Raw genomic sequence first — 17,432 nt, 5'->3', positions numbered from 1 at the left:
TTTGTATTTTTTCAAGAACACAGCTTGTTGGCATTGGTCCTATCTACAGATACATCATTTATCCTCACTGAGATATCTAATGTTTGAAGCATCACATCATTATGTAAGAAAAAAGTAGGAAAAATATATCCAAAATTATTTGTATCTTGTTCAAGTACCTGTGACAAAAAGAATAATAAAGGTCAAGACATGAATTTGAAGGTCACATGGAAAACCTGGGGATGAATATGTAAGAAAAAGAGCTTGAAGGTGCAAAACATTTTTTGATTGCTACCTGAATTTTGTGAGGAAGAACCACCAGGGGGCTGGCGTCGCTGTACTCCAGAGCTGTGGGAGGCCGAAGAGGAGCTGGACCCCCCATGGCCAGACCGGGTTTGGGGCTTCGGCATGTTGGCGGAGGATGTATGTGACGACCGCCCCGAAGACTGCTGGTTGCCGCTGTGTTGTCCACGTCCAGAGGGATGGGCAGAGCTGTGGGCACTGCTGCTGCTGCCAAGAGAAACCCGACTAGGTCTCCGCTGTGAAACTTGCTCGTTTGGTGAGAGTGACCTCTGCTTGGCCACCGAGATGCTGTGGCCTGACGAGTTACTTGCCCCACTGACCTGCCTTTGTGAGGCCTGTGAGTTCAGCTTCGCTTGCCCTCCTGAGCTCTGCTCATGGCTGCTCCTTGGCGAATCGCTCACGATACTGAGAGACAGCTGCCCCGTTGGCGACAGTCGACTCTGTGTAAGTTGTCCCCGCAGTGAACTACTTGTCCCGTTTATTGTCAGCTGCGCTGGTGGGGGATGAGTATCGCCCGCCCTGTTCCCACGTCCTTTAGACTGTTGATGGCCACCACTCCCCCCTACTTGGTGAGGCAACCGCCCGTTGGCTTGATGGGAGCCCTGCGTGACTCTAGTTGATGCCTGGTGACTAGCAATGGTACTACCACTACTTGCCCTAGCCTGGGCTGCTCGCCCTGGTTGATGATGACCAGAAGTGGCCAAATTCTGTGTGGACCGTCCATGCGGTGGATGGGAGCCGTTAGTGGATGGGGCTACTTGCCCTGCTATGTTATTGTTGTTTCCGTTGGCCCGGCTGGTTCCATTCGGCAAACTCTGACCCTGGCTGGAGATCACGCGAGGAGCTGAGCCATTGGCTTGTCCCTGTGCGGGTCGCCCCACCGACAGGTGCGTACCATTCACGGTGGCTTGTGGGCGCGTTGCTAGGCGTGCCCCAGTGGCTTTGAGCTGGGCCGGTGAGGGCTTGATTGACCCGTTTGGGCGAGGTGGTGGTGGTGGCTGTTTGCAAATAAGAACATAACACAGGAAGAAAACAAAATAATCTGTCAACAGTTCTAGATTACACAGAAAAACTTGAGTTTTCACTGTTGTGAATGCTGCTAATTCACCACACACTTCTCAAGGATATCTCCCATCAATTCCTTTCAAAAGCAAGTCTCACAAATTTTACCTTCAAATGTGGTATATCATCTCATTCATGATTCACAATCAGCCCACACGCACCACGTGGAATACGAAAGTTAGTCTCGTGCACAGAGCAAAACGGAAACTTGCATTTCCACATCTGGCCTCGTTCTTTGCATCAAAATTTCAAATCCCTGCTGAAAATCAGACTACTCAAAACATGAACATACCAGCAAAATATCTCTAGCATACAATACTGCTACACATGGCTACCAGCAACCATCAGCAGCTGTGATGGAATAAAAGTGTGTACGTGCAGACAAACAATACCCAACGTCCCACAGGAAAAGTTGCCACAAATTGGAGTACTAGTATTATCAACTTGACTAACAAGGTCATATAAATGGATCCTTATCCTATTACATCATTGGCAGGTTGCCTTGCTCTCACAGATGGATACTTTACCCCATATAAAAGCACCAGTGCGAGAGCCATTCACAATTTAGATGCCACTTGTATATGCCCAATCACACCTTTGGCAAAATGGGTGTCTGTAACTTGATCACACTTGTTGCACAGATTGAGTGTCCACAATGATATGGCAAGCACAGATCGACACATTCACAGGTCTTATGCAATAAATTTGTTATCTAGTATGGGACTGAACGTACCATTTTTTTTTTAGAGGGATGATCCATGGGTCAGCATTTCCCCTAGCTTTCCAGTGCATTAATGAGGGCAGGTAACAAAGAGCTTTCTTAGAACATCAAACATCAGTTTGCAAAGTGAGAAAAATCCCAATTGTACTATATCCTAATCTTCCCCCCATAAATCGGTGGTGGAGGTGGACATATTTATTATCTTGATGTGTGCTCCCTTTTCTGTTTACATGTAAACAGGGATATAACACCTTGTTACCCTAAAGAGCAAACATTCAGCTGCTCAGTAAACATACACATCCAGGTACAGCAGCACAACTCCAGCACCTTGGAAACTACACAAATCTGAGTCAGAGATGTGCAAACTGTATTTTCTATAATTGTATATAATTATGGTAGACACAGCTGCCAAATATGTGTCAACATAAAGTTACACAAAAAATAAGCAAAACAAACACAATTGTATAGTACGAAAAATTATAAAATCGCCAATGGAAAGAGAAATCACATTTGGCCTGCCTCCCCTTTAGTTTAATGCACTGGAAAAAAAATCATATTCATTTACATTTGATTTCACTATCAGTCTGATTATCATCTGTTGTTTTCTTGATTATCATCACAGTAACCATCATCGTCATGACAATCATCGAGTCACAAACCTGGGCTTGCTTGGCGTTCTGGGCGCGTTGCTGGGCAACGGTCTTCCCACCTCCGGCAGCCAACTTTTTCCGTCGGTCCTGCTCCTCCTGCTGCAGCTGCTGCTTGTAGCGCGACAGCGAGAAAAACAGGCCCAGCACGGACTTGAGGTTGCCCTGGTGGAGATCTGTGTGAAGATGGTTCAGACACATCTAACTCATTAAAATCTTTTAAAGGGATGGTATAGTTTTGGTTGAGATGGGTCTTAAGATTTTCATCTCTTTTGTGAGATAATGAGAAACCTCTTATGAAATATGACAGAGTAAGTAATTCTATGAGAGCCCACCTTTTATTTGGATCACTTTGTTTCACTTTGTTTTGGATATCTCAGCCATTTCAACACCAATTTTCATCAAATAAACTTTGAATTCCTCTTAGAATTGTATGCCCTGTAACATTCAATTAGTGGTTTCTTAGTATCTCACAAAAAGTTGAAAGCTCAATCCTCATCTCAACCACTATTATACCATCCCTTTATAAGAAATTCATGTGAACCTGGTTCTCGTTGGTATCAATTCTTGACAGATACTATGCTCACAAAACATGTGATGAAAAAAAAAAAGCTAAAGATAAACTTTGTTGGCATCTTGTGCTCAATCTGGGAGAAAAGCCAAATCACACTAGGGTACAGGCTAATCTGCCAAAAATCTAGACAGCTCAGTCCATGAACTTGATGATGGATGACTCATAAAGGAACAGTGGAAATCTTGAATAAAGAGTGGATTGCTGCACACATTAGAACAACAAATAACATAACATTTCATAGTGTCAGATTGTAGATATAACATATCTGGTTTCTCAGGAAACATATTTCATGATAAATCTCACTCAAGTTTCATAATATCAACAAGAACAAAATATAAAATCACTTTCAAGTTGTCTGCCTCAATAAATCCAGGGGGGTGTTTCATCAAGTTAGTCAGCGCTGACAAGTTGTCAGTCTCTGACAATCACCATGATAACAGTCAGTGACCAGAGCATCTTCGCCAATCAAAACCAAGGATTTTGCTGAAATTGTCAGCACTGACAACTTGTCAGCTCTGACTAAATTGATGAAACACCCCCAAAAGTTATTAAAGGTCTGTACAAAATGAATCCCCCCCCCAAAAAAAGAAAGAAATACCCAAGTCTCTTTTACCTTTGGCTAATAGTCCATCAGTGGCCACTCCTTTCGAATTCAAACAGCCGAGACATTTCTCAATATTCTCTATCTGCAGAAGGTAAACAAAAACAAAAGGGGATGAGAGGTCTAGTGGTTAAAAACATAAAATTGAAAATGGTGCAAGATATCAGTTTAAAGAGAGGTCAAACAAAACCAGTGGTCTCAAAGATATGAAGAATCAAAATATCTTTAGGCCCTTGACATGCTCTCCCTAGGGTAAACTAGTAGATACAGAAGCTGCTGCAGAAATGAAACAACATGACTTCACAAGCTGCCAAGTGTTTTCCTTTTTTTTTCACAATCTGTGACAGGTGAGAGCAAGACGAAAGTTCTAGCGTATTTGCTCAAAATTTGTTCCAAAAGATACAATGCATCAGAATGATTTACCTCAAGGAAAAATCATCTTCAAAGCTAAGGTTCATCATTCATCTGTGAAGTATCATCACTTATACCTTAATGTTAGCCTGATGATGATGAGCTAAGTTTACTATAACATGCACTTCCCATAGACACCAGCCCAAACACACTCGGGACTAGTCTTCCACAGGTTAAAATCTGAAAGCCGATGCGATGATGAGGAACAAGTGAAACTAGATGCTACGCTGATTTCAAATTAAGGCTTATATACATTGTATGAATTTTCCCCAGAGAATAAGAATGATTCCTATTCATGTTTATACTCAACATAATTATACACATGCACATGTAAAAGCATTTGGGTTTGTAAATATAACACACAAATGGCAACAACAGGAAGCTGATCATTGCAAGCAGTTATGAAAGAAGTCTAGCAGACAATGCATTGCAATAATGAACATAATCAAATAGAAAGTGTTCATCTGCAGAACAGAATGTGCAATTGAGATATTGCATCGAATAAAATTTTCGGATAAAAAAACCCCAACATTAACAGTGGAGAAACAAGACTATGCCATTTTTTCATCTACTTCCTTCCATCAAACCCAATATCTTTAAAATCCTTCGTCAAAATAAAAAGAAAGAACAAAAAAAGATTCAGTTGATAGTACGAAACCCGACACCCATCGTAAAAGTGCGTGTAATGCGTACACCTGCTCACAGCCCAAATGAGACTGCGTGTTACAGTGTGATGGAATACTACACACATAGAGATGAGGCATCAACCTAGCAGGGATGCGATGGTGGGCTATTTTTATCACCTGATGCAAAGATCTGCTCACGGAGAATGACGACACTGCGCGGTAAAGTGGCAGCGGCCAGCAAGCGCCAAACGTCAAGGCCGCTTGCAGAGCGACCTTTTCCACTTAATTGAGGCTACGAGGCTCAACTTCCGTTAGCTGATGAATATGAAATCTACTCATGAATATGCATCGGGTCGAGGGAGATGGGGGAATGGAGCAATGGTATGGTTTAACTCCAAGGAATGCACAGAGGTCCATGGACTGTGCATAGTGTGCATACTCAGAAGCCACTTCATGCTGAGTTTAATGCACTGATGACTTTTGGAAGGCTGTTCAGAGCTTCTGCCTACTGAAGGCATATGTCACAAAATTCATGCCGCTACTTCAGAGGACATTACAATGGCAGAGAAAAAACAAAAAGACAAAACGCTCATGGTATATTGACTTCCAGAATTAGTAACAATCAAGACAGTACAGGCAGATCTTTAGATAATAGTCCTCAGTTTGTTATTGTACGAATGATGTGTTTTTTGAAATGAAACAGAATAAAGTTCAAGTTCAAGTTTAAGTTTGAGTTCAATAGTGATCACTTATAATCTCCGCTACAAAAGAAAATTGGTTATTCATTTTTGTAGACATATATATGCAATAATTAGAAAATTATGCATGTACTGTATCATCCACTATCTATGCTACAGAAGAAAATTTGGATAATCATCTGTTTAGACACACATAATAATCAGAAAATTATGCACGCACTGCATCTCACCTACACAGAAAGCAACAGCAGGAATAGAAATCAATATGAGCCATATGTCAGGACTATCTGTAGTATTAGTCTGCAGTTTGACCAATAAAAGATGGGAAAACCGATTCGTCTAGCTGTGATGGGGAGACTAATCAATAGCAAGCTTGGCAAATACGGAGCCTTTATGGAGGCAATTAATTCTAATTGTCCTCAGCAATCAATTTATGCTGCAAATCATCACTGTACCCATGATCTGCATACTGTTGATGTGTAAAAGAATGAGAAGCTATATAAACACTGTTGACACAGGTGGTGTGTTGACACTTTTAGCCATAAATTCTCTAGGGCTTTATAACCAGACATTGGTCAAGTAGGATAAAGAAAAAAAAAAACCTAGGCAGACAGATAAATAGATAGAAAAAAAAGAAAGAAATGTAAGGATTACTGAAATATAAGGACAAATCCCTCCATTTTTATTTATATTTTCATACTATTGTTCTTTTCTCATGATAGTGTTTGTACATTTTCTCTCTTTGTTGAAAATTAAATAAATGAAACAAAATGAATGGCAATAATAGATTGAGGTATCTAAAGGTGGATAATACACTTGACAGTTATATGGATGAAAAGATGAATAAATTGATGCATATATATGTATTTGATGTTTAGACTCAATGACAAACAGAAGGAGAGCCAGACAGTAAGATAGGCAGACAGAAATATATGGAAATGGAGGTATATAGATGTATAGAAATAGATGTATAAACATACAATGACACATAGGACGATACATAGAAAATAAATAGATACATGTAAATAGATAGATGGATAGATAGATAGATAGATAGATAGATAGATAGATGGATAGATAGATAGATGGATAAATAGATAGATAGATGGATGGATAGATAGATCAGATAGATAGATAGACAGACAGACAGGGATTATGGCTCATAAATCTCCTTGTACTGATATCACATAGACCATTACAAGTACAAGAGTGACGCCCATCACCTTCCCCGTACTCGCACTATTTTTGCAAAGAAAACAATTATATTTACTGGACCCAGATATTGGAATGATCTCCCTCTAGATATCACTTCTTCCTCATCTTTACTCACCTTCAAACGCAAATTAAAACAGTTATTACCTAGTGGATACACACTACCAATCTTTTAGTAACCTTTTTATGCTCCCAGTCTTTTGTCCTTGTCAGCAGCACCAAGTTATTCAAGTTATTTCATGGTACTGATACATCTTTTAATAATATAACATTTTTGTTATTCAAACACTGCAAGATTTGTATGCAGTCTGGTTTGTGCGATATCTATGTGGTTCATTAGTTTATTACTCATCGATTTTTTGTACTGGTGTAATTTTAGTTGGTCAAGACAAACATATTTGTTCTCCGTGTAAAATTATATGCCTATGAACTCGGGAACCTACAGTTTTACAAGCTTTAAAGCTTTTATGTAGGCCCCATCATATTTCCTATACTTACTAGTGACATTTTCACACGATATGACCATGTACATTTGTGTCAAGTATATATTCCTTTTTTTTTCTTCTACAATCAAAAGACATGATTGTATATATTTTGTATTCTTGTTTTGTTGTCAATAATTTTGTAATCTTATCATTGAGAAATGGAAATATGAAATAAATTTAAACTGAACTGAACTGAACGTGCCTACTCTAAAGATTGTTAGTATTATCTACATTATATACCTCCAAAAGAAAACAGAGAACTAACTTTGACCAACTACAGAATATGATGTTCTATGGTATATTCTACTCCATACAAAATGTATTCACTGGATTTTTTTAGCATCATAAAGTGACAAACCAATTACTATTTTCAAATGCTGTAAATACAATCTTTGTGTATGTTTATAGTATATAGAATGAACAACATAATGTTAATGATAGTGACAGTGATGATGATAATAAACACACCAATGCTAATCATTACAATAACACTGATAACAGTGTGAATTCACCATGCCTTTAATCTGCATAACCTACTTTATAATCCACTCATATAGCAGTATCAACTTCAGAGAAAATTAATTCACTGGAAGCATCAGTGTTACTTTAATGTTATCAATCCAGTTAATATGCGAGGGATTGGCCCTGCTAATTTGAAAAGAGAATATCTTTTTTAAGGAAGAAACACTAGTTACAGCAGGAGATGAGAATACCAAGAAAAAAAAATAAATCAAATGAAATTATCTTTTCAAATTCCACATGTTCCTGACTTGCATTGCCTGTCAATTAACAAAAGTGAGCATTTGGCTATCAGCACACGTGAATAATTAACGTTAACATTCTTTCAAGCCCATACTACAATGTATGTCACGAAATAATTGTAAGTAGATACCATTCCATAAAGATAGTGACAACATTATGCAGGTATTGATACACGATCATAGCTGAAATGGCAGATCATGTTGCATATATTACATTTCATCATTACTGTTGCTACCCTCATATACACGTACACCATGTCAATTAATGTTTCTTACCTGAAACACGTGACCTCATTTCACTTTACCTCTATCCCTAAACATTGCTCCATGACCACCAACAGGATCTATTCCTTTTCTTTCTCCTTATCAACAAGTTTCACTTTCCTCGAGTATGTTTGTCCGTCTTGGCGTATGTTCCAAACATTTTTCCCATTGTGCGCATATTCCACATCTATACAACAGTCATGACATTGACCGACAGCACTTTACCTCCCAAGGGAAATGCCTTCATTGCAGTCTGCTAAATGTGGAGTGAGATGCACTTATGTCCATGGACCTAATTTACTCACTCTTTCAAACTGATAGTGCTAGTCTTAGCTCAAGCATGCAATTACGCAGATAGGAAAAAAACCCCACAGTTTGTGTGTTGCTACATTTGATGATAGCAAACTAAATGAAAGCTTCACCTTAGAAAATATTGTTTTGTTCTATATCTATAGCCCTTTTGTATAAATGATATTAATATCCATACATGAACATATAAAACAATAGATACACAGATAGACAGATTGATAGATAGAGGGGATGTGATTATTAAAAATCATTTTACTTTACTCTTTCTTATTTGAACTGATTGAACCTACCTTTTTCTGCCCATTTTCTAAATTCCTGATAGAACATTTTTTTCCCTGCCTCAGTTATGATATTACATAACCTCATATTGTGCACTTTACTGATATAATCCTTGTGTGGTCACAAAATAAATCATTCAAGAAAAAAAAAATTGCCACACCTGGTCCACATTTAGTCCACATCTGCTAATATCACAAAAAAGACTTGTACAAATGTGATAAAATTTTGTACACACATTAGAATAACAAGATATTGGATTAAGTCAGCACAAGTTGATAAAGACTAGAACAAGACTACAGGATGCTATCCCACTGAGCTGACACTCTCTGGTTCAAGCTTCCAACTGAGCAGCACGTGGGGCAGGAGTAGACTTGCCTGGCCAGGTGTTCAGAAAGTCAGTAAAACAGAATAATTACTTTATTGAAATCGTGCTTACAATCTTCATATTGCTGATGGCAATTACGAGAATTCAATCATCACCAAACAAAGCACAATACTCATAATCATTCTTCTATTTAAAGTAATTAATGCTCTTTTTTATATACATTTTTTTTAACCATAATAAAGATGAAAATACTCATGGATTCATATCTGCAGTGATAGGAGATTTGATTAGTAATGTCTGCTTTCATCAGCATCAGTAAAAGGAGCAGTACTAGTGTTAAAGTTGTAGTTGAAGGAATACTGTCATAAACAGTGTTACCATCATTGTTTATGCCAAATTCATCACACAAAGTTTCATTCATGCATACGTAGACCCTACTAGAAGTCACCTATGCTGTCACTGAATATAACCTCTGGAAAGTATGACAGGACCTCAAATGGCACATCACTTGGGGATTGGGAGTGAAGGATATTGGGTATAAAAGGAAAATGAAAACTAGATAAATATGTGGATTGAGTGAATGCAGCAATATTAGTATAACACATCAGAGATGTTTGAAAAAAAAAGACAATCCATTCAGTAGTTATATTTTTTTTTTCAGTGCAGTCAGCCATGGATGAGAAGTTTGTGATATCACTGCAGGACAATGATATAAAGAAGATGGAAAGAGATTTCCACAAAGTTCTATTCCTTTTTTGATAGAAAGAACACATTTCCTTAACTTGTTACAGACACATCTTAACAGTAACGTTATTCCCTCTGCTTTCTGAAAGAGGTAAATCAAGTGCTCTTTCGGTATGCTGGTAAAATGACAATTTTTCAAACAAGCAACGGCATCATTGAAACTCTAAAAATGCATAACTTTTGAATGAATAGCCTAATCATTCTCAAACTTCACTGATGTATTCTACAAATATTGCTCCATTCATTCAATCCATTAACATATCTGGGGATTATTCCCCTTTTTAAGTCTAACTGCAAATGGATGAGGACAGTCACAGGAAAAGTGATGAAGAAACTGGTGACAGAGGAAAGGACGATAACAAATCAGAAATTTCAGAGGGAGAAGAAAAAAAGAGAGAAGAAAAACTACTCACAGATATCAAGGAACACAACATGAAACGAAATGGATGAACAGATGAATGAAAGAGGAGAATTGGGAAGGTGCAATGATAATCTCTCAGGATTGGTAGGTAACACCATCACTGACTGGTTGCACTAATGCCATCCAATGAGAGGGCAAAGGGCGATTAGCTCTCTCCCCTCCGGTCAACTCAAGTAAGCTGTTCCAGCTACATGACACAGGGAACTCGAGGATCTCAGGTTTGCCCTTAAGATCTCTGGAGCTTTTGGTGCTCGTTATCAATATTGAAACAGGCAGAGTGTCTTGCTACTAGGCGTCCTCACATTCAAATACAATCCTATTCAAACTGAAATCCAATATGTTACATCCTTGTATTCTGAATTTGAATTCATTCTGCATCTGTAAACAAAGTCAGTTTCATGGAGGAAACTGAGGGTAATCCATTTATGGCTGGTTGATAGGTAAAAAGAGACCATTTCAGGTTTTACATTAGAGAGAGGGGGAAAAAAAGAAAAGAAAAGAAAAGATAAAATCAATGCTGAGGTACAAGTTGTGCAACACTGGGCCCTGAATTATAGAGCATCTTCATCAATTGAACATCATCATACCTGCAGCTACCTCACAAGTTTGAGACATCATACATTCAGCAGCACTGGACTTCAGTTGTTGCTGTGGTGAGTGAAATTAGGAAACAGGGGCCCTATTGCTATGAAATGGGGCCCTACTTCTGTATACTTACAGCAGGCAAATTTAAAAAGAATGCTCAAGTTGTCTGAGTAGGTACATGTAACATGAATTGTCATTTGAGACCTTCACTACAAATCACTTTCCATTTCATCTCAACTTTTATTGCTTGATATTGTATATTCTCCTCTGCTATATAGGCCTACAATTCATTTGAACGGACAATCGAATCCATAGAAGTGGTAATAGGGTGTATAACATATATATTACTCCTGACATGTTCAATTTCACAGTCCCCATTGAGACCTTCTTGTACAATAACGTATCTCTTCCTTTAAGCCATCAACTGAGGCCGTTCCTCCCCTGCTGTGGCTACCACGCGCCCCTTGCATACCACTAATTGGGGACGGAATTCCATCTTCTTGGACCGGAGGAGACAGCATGGGGGAAGAGACTGCAAGGTGTACCATCAAAGCCAGGCCTCCCATCTTCCCTCACTACCCCCTACTTCTACCTCTGCGGTCTGATGACATGCCTCAGGTGCACAATGGCCCGTCTGTGGGGCAGAGCGGGGAGGGTGTTTTGGGAGGGAAAATGACTTGTAATCTCCAATCGATCCGCAATGATGTCTTCATTCGGAGTTGTCCCTTCGAATAAAGCATGAGATGAGACATGAGGTCCGTGCAAATCTTCAAGGGGAATACAGGTTGAATCCAGCTCTACCTCTAGAGGTAAGGGCCTCCGAGTAAAAGGGCAATATATGGAACCCCACATTTTGTTGTTGTTGTTTTTTAGGGGAAGGGGGTTTGCCATCTTATTCTTTAAAGTCAGAAAGATTAAACAGAACCTTAAGGTTGATACACTGCTTTACGTTTTCACGTAGATCTGATTTTCTTGCTGGATTTTTCCTCCCTTTGTAGCAACTGCAAAGCAGATGTAAAAGCATGGCAGCAAGAAGAAAAACTATATTTGGTACCGGTAATTCCTTTCAAGTTTTCATGAAAACTAAGTAAGTCATTTAAGTAAGTCTTTAACCCGTTGAGGACTGTTTGATTTTGCTAAAACACGCATTTCCCGTAGACACTTGCCCGAGTATACTCGGGACTCGTCCTCAATGGGTTAAGAATCGACTGGAGAGTGCAACTGAAGAGTTTGTTCGCAAAAAACAAAAAGTCCTTTATTGAAGATTTTGGAGTACGGTCTCTGTCATAAAGTACAAAATAATACCTTTAAATGACATATTGGTCACTACATATAAAGGTACATTTTTGAAGTTATGGTCAAAAGAAGCAAATATGTTCTTATCATTCTCTTTATTTTTCTTGACCTTTAATCGCAAATATCTCCATTTGGCAAATATGGACTTATCGGTTTTTGTGAACAAACTCTTCAACTGATTGACAAATTTAAATAATTGGAACACATTTGCAGAATGATATTACAACTCAACTATGAATCCAAATGCTGAGATAACATTGAGCCTAATAACAGTGGACTGAAGATGCCTCCCTTCATTCTACAACCTGTATATTCAGTTAAAAATTTAATTTGAATACCCTGACATTTAGAGGGCATATCCATCATATATTATAATGGAATGGGCCTACAATAATGGTATGCTAGAAATCTACATCATCTGTACATTCCCATACATAAGATTTGAATTCATTGTTTTCCATATTTTAAGCATTTCTTTTTGATTGTATTAACATACCACTAGCACTAACTGTAGCCATTCTGGCTCAGAGGGAGGGAAAAGACCCACAGACTTTAAATTCTGAGGTCCTTAGCTCAAGTCCACTGGAATGCAGGCAGTTCCACCTTTAGGCAAGGCACTTTATTCTTGTTGCCTTCAGAAAAGCATTAAAGCTGTCAATCTCTTTAATAGTAGTATGTTTGAAAGCATTGGGAGTGGTAAATGTTCTGTATATCAGTTCTACCAAACAACTGGAAATGAATCTTGAGTGGTCAAGTCATGGGGATGTTGCATCTTACTGTCATACAGAGATGATATGCCAGCTAATTCATTTGGTTGCGAGTCCACATATCAGACTGGGGACCTGTGACGACCCAATCTTCTGAGCCAATCAGAACTATGAACACAAAAACCTGGCATGTAGACACAGACTGTCTTTCCTGTTTGGATGGCAGCCGCTGCAGGCAAATGTAGTCTACTGCCCTCTAGTGGCACAAGCTGCAGATATTGGGGATCTCCCATCTACATAATCACAGACCCAATGGCTTTCACAGCACACTATGTTTCATGATTTACCAACAGCAGGACAGTCATGACTGTTTACAGTCTCACAGAGTCACCAGTTTTGCTCTTCTATTTCTATGTTATAAATAGCTGCAAAAGAGAGAGAGAAAGAAAAAGACAAGAAAACAGAAAAAAACCTTCTGCAACCTTTATGATTACATGGAAAACTGGACAGTTAGATGAGAAATAAAACCACTAGAATGCCAATATTTTTGTGTTATAAATACATACGCACAGACTGTCAGTTGAGAGTCAGGACATTAACCTTACAGGAAGTCTACAGAGTCAATGCCCTTCTAGCGCTCAGCTCACTAAACATTGCCCGCTTACCATATGATTTGTCGTCCGCGGTGACGGGTTGATCCCTGCGACTTTCTCGTTTGCTGAAGAGGGAGACAAAAAAAAGGGACATTAAAAATGGTACGAGACAAATCATTTTGATAATGATAGAATAGAGACAACATCTTCCTTGCTGACAGACAAAATTTGATCAAGTACCGCAACATCATTATGGTACATTTAGCAAATGTCATATCTCCTCATCCTTGAAGGACAGAACGGACATTCTCGAGTGGAGTGAACGCTTGATGCAGGAAGTTATCTTACAGGGGTTAGGGCTCCCTCTGTATGTTTATATGAAAGTGTCACCGCTACTCACGTGAATATCCTCAAGAATGTTTAATTCAGAAGAAAACATGGTACGATGCCTTATTACACTACAAAGCAAGGAAAAGAGAGAAAGTAGATAGAATTGAAATGGGTATTGACTGTCTGATTGACGCAGATATAAAAGAGAGAGAAAAGAGAGAGAGAGAGATCAAATTAACAGGAAGTAGATATGCTACATTAAATAGCGAGTAAAATGGACATACGTGGGAAAAGAAGGACATGAAGCAGAGAACGGAGAACCTGTGACAGGCAAAAACAACATCAAGATGAAGATGCTATGGTTGGATGAAACTTGACAGACAAATTGAAAAAAAAAAGGAGGATGAAGACAACTGAAGCAGAAAGAAAATAAGGATGGGGAGAATTAAGAAGGAAGAAGGGTTGAAGAGAAAGATAACCCATAGAAAAGTAAGTTGGAAAAACAAATGAAAAAGATACTTGAAAAAATTACTAGCAAACAAAAAAGAGAAATAACCCAGCACCACAAGATTCAAGAAAAAGAAGAGAAGGATAAAGAACAGACAAACAAAATGGAAGAGGTAGAGGGGAGAAAAAAAAAGACAAAAAGAACCGGAAATAAAAATAAAAGAAGAATACAATGAAGGAAAAGGAATATACAGAGACTTTGTGCGTTCAACTCTGAAGCTCTGTTAACGAGTGTTGGACGACTCATATCCCTGGCTGATTGGGTGATTGACATTTTACAAAATGATGGCCATTGGAGTGCCCCATCATTTACCTTCTGATGAGAGACATGGGTGCTATCAAATATAGCACTACTACCATCAGAAGACAGCCATCAGCTATCAACCCCTCCCGCCTACCAGAGCACACAAGCCTTCATTACAGTGTTAAGTCCAGTTTCAGCATTGCTTGCATGTGATGGACTTGGGATGTTCTGCATATTTGCATATTTTTCTTGTTGGAAAGTGGTTTTTCTCTGAATGAAATTTAGGATGAGAAGATCAATCAAACATACACTTATTCCTATCTATAGTTTACTTGTAATTCTGTTACTCGACTGCTAGAAAGCAAAATCTCATGCTTAGGCCTACATAGTCCCAACTTTAAGAGTAAAGCTACCGCAAGATTATATGTCTTTTTTATCTGTTCCCTTGATGTGCAAGGGCTGTGACTGATAAGTTATATCAATTCATGTAACATCATTTGGCATTAATACTTCATACTTTTTTGTTAGTTTGTTTTCTAAAGCCTGAGACAGTCAACTTGTCTCACAACATATAAAGTACAGAGAGATAACACTTCTATACACATTATGTATATGACTTGGCCTTTTATCATTTTGTATTTGACATGCCTTGTTTCATTTGTTACACATTAAAAAAACATTATTGAGGAGATTATCCTTCATATATGCCATCAAAATGTTCTAATGACCAATTAAACTCTGGGTTCTGGAAGTTACCTCCACTCTATATACAATGTAAATTGTTGATTGCTTTGGTGACATTTACAATGTTGATTTCCCTCTTTCTTTTTAAGCCAGGGGTGCCCAGGGATATCATAAAGCCTCTTAAAAAGGTCTTAGTAGCAATGGATATAATATTAGAGTGAAGCTGACAAAATATCTTTCTAAATGACTTACGATGTGAATTTTCAAACATCTTGGATCATCTGGATTAACAGACTCACATGAAATATAAAGAAAACCATTTTTGGACCATCATTAATACTGCATGATTCATTTCTTATTTTTATTTTTATTTTTATTTTTATTTTTATTTTTATCTTAATTCATTTTTAGACCCATGACAAGGAAGAGACTTAACCCATACACATACACAGCAATTTCAGATTTTCCCATGCTTTCTACCGGTCCAAACAGACACAAAGAACACAAGTTGTTGAACAAAGTTATGAAGAGTTGCTAGAAAAGTTGATAGGTGACACGGAACATGTCACTCTTGCAAGATAAGCCAGTAGTAAGGGCTCTGTGTTTAAAACTGTGGAAACTTTGAAATCAATGGTTACTCTGCCATCAGTGTGTGTAATTTTGTGCTTTTGATTGATATCGAAAAAAATGTTGCCATGGTAGTTGCCATGAAATGCAAATTTACCATCAATTGTATCAGGGAGGTGGAATCCACCTCCCTGATTGTATGTAAGGGGGCTAAAATGGGTGTTCATAAAGGACATCAGTACACCATGATAGCAGAAAGCAATTGGCTATTTCAACCTGGAGGGACTGAGGGAAGAAAAGAAGGAGAAGGAGAAGAAGGAGAGAAGGTATGGTAGATTGGTATAGGGCAAGGAAAGGGAATGCAAAAGGAAAGGATGAAGGAAAGAGGAAAGGATTGGTTGAAGGACAAGGGAAACGGAGAATATGGGAAAGGAGACTAAAACAGGATGGTAGGTGAGAAATCAACAGGGAATGTTACACACAAGAAAAAAGGCAGAGAGAAGGAGATATATTGAGTGACAGAGGGAAGGAAAAGTTGGAGAGGGACAAAGGGAGGGAAAAAGAGTATTATGGGAAAGGAGACTAAAACAGGATGGTAGGTGAAAAATCAACAGGGAATGTTACACACAAGAAAAATGGCAGAGCGAAGGAGATATATTGAGTGACAGAGGGAAGGAAAAGTTGGAGAGGGACAAAGGGAGGGAAAAAGAGTATTAACCTGTTGACGACGGGCTGATTTTGCTACAACACGCATTTCCCATAGACACCTGCCCGAGTATACTCGGGACTCGTCTTCAACGGGTTAAAGAGAATGAAAAGGGAGCAGAAAAGGAGAGGGAAGATGGGGGTGAAGAGGAAGGTATAGTAAAGAGGGAGAGGGTGCAGGGTTGGTCCTGATCTTGACACTCACTGACTGCATCAATGACCTGAGAGAGAAGCACGCCATTGGCGATGTCAACCTGGAGGTCTGCGATGAAGTTGGACTGGCCAGCTTTCTCCAAGAAGTGGTTGGCCCAGTCTGTGTAGATCTGAAAGATACAACACAGAACATCTCAAAAAGTTATCATCTACTGTTAAAACTGTCACTTCATACAGGACATGGAATCCAAAAATACAAAATCCATTCACCACTTACATCTACATTTTCTTTTTCTTACAGCATCACAGCATGTCCATAGAGTTGAAAAATATATTAACCAAAACAGGAATAAAATATTTCTTTTACAGCCATGCAAGTCCTATGCTTGTTCAGTTCAATGGTTATCACTGCATAATAATGATATTAAGTAAATAGTTGACAGCAAGATTAATGACATTGATCAATCTGTGTCAATACATGGAAAATATGAATTAGCTCTTCTGTTTACAGACAACATCTCTGAATATCTAGGACTGGAAACCATAGGAATAACATGAGCATTTAAATGCATTTGCCATTCAACAGCAAAGAACATCTTAGCCCCCCTGGCTACCCCCGCCCCCATCATCTTCCAGTGA

At 38.6% G+C, this 17,432-nt stretch overlaps 1 pseudogene; it reads right to left on the bottom strand.

Annotated features, from left to right (window-relative positions):
• LOC139744113 (neuron navigator 2-like) overlaps positions 1 to 17,432 on the bottom strand; it is a 367,146-nt pseudogene that overhangs the window by 261,256 nt on the left and 88,458 nt on the right.

Source organism: Diadema antillarum, unplaced genomic scaffold (genome assembly GCF_040938485.1).
Source record: "Diadema antillarum isolate AM-2024a unplaced genomic scaffold, OU_Dant_1.0 seq00001137_RagTag, whole genome shotgun sequence".
NCBI classification, from domain to species: Eukaryota; Metazoa; Echinodermata; class Echinoidea; order Diadematoida; family Diadematidae; genus Diadema; species Diadema antillarum.
This window is presented reverse-complemented; position numbering and strand designations above follow the sequence as displayed.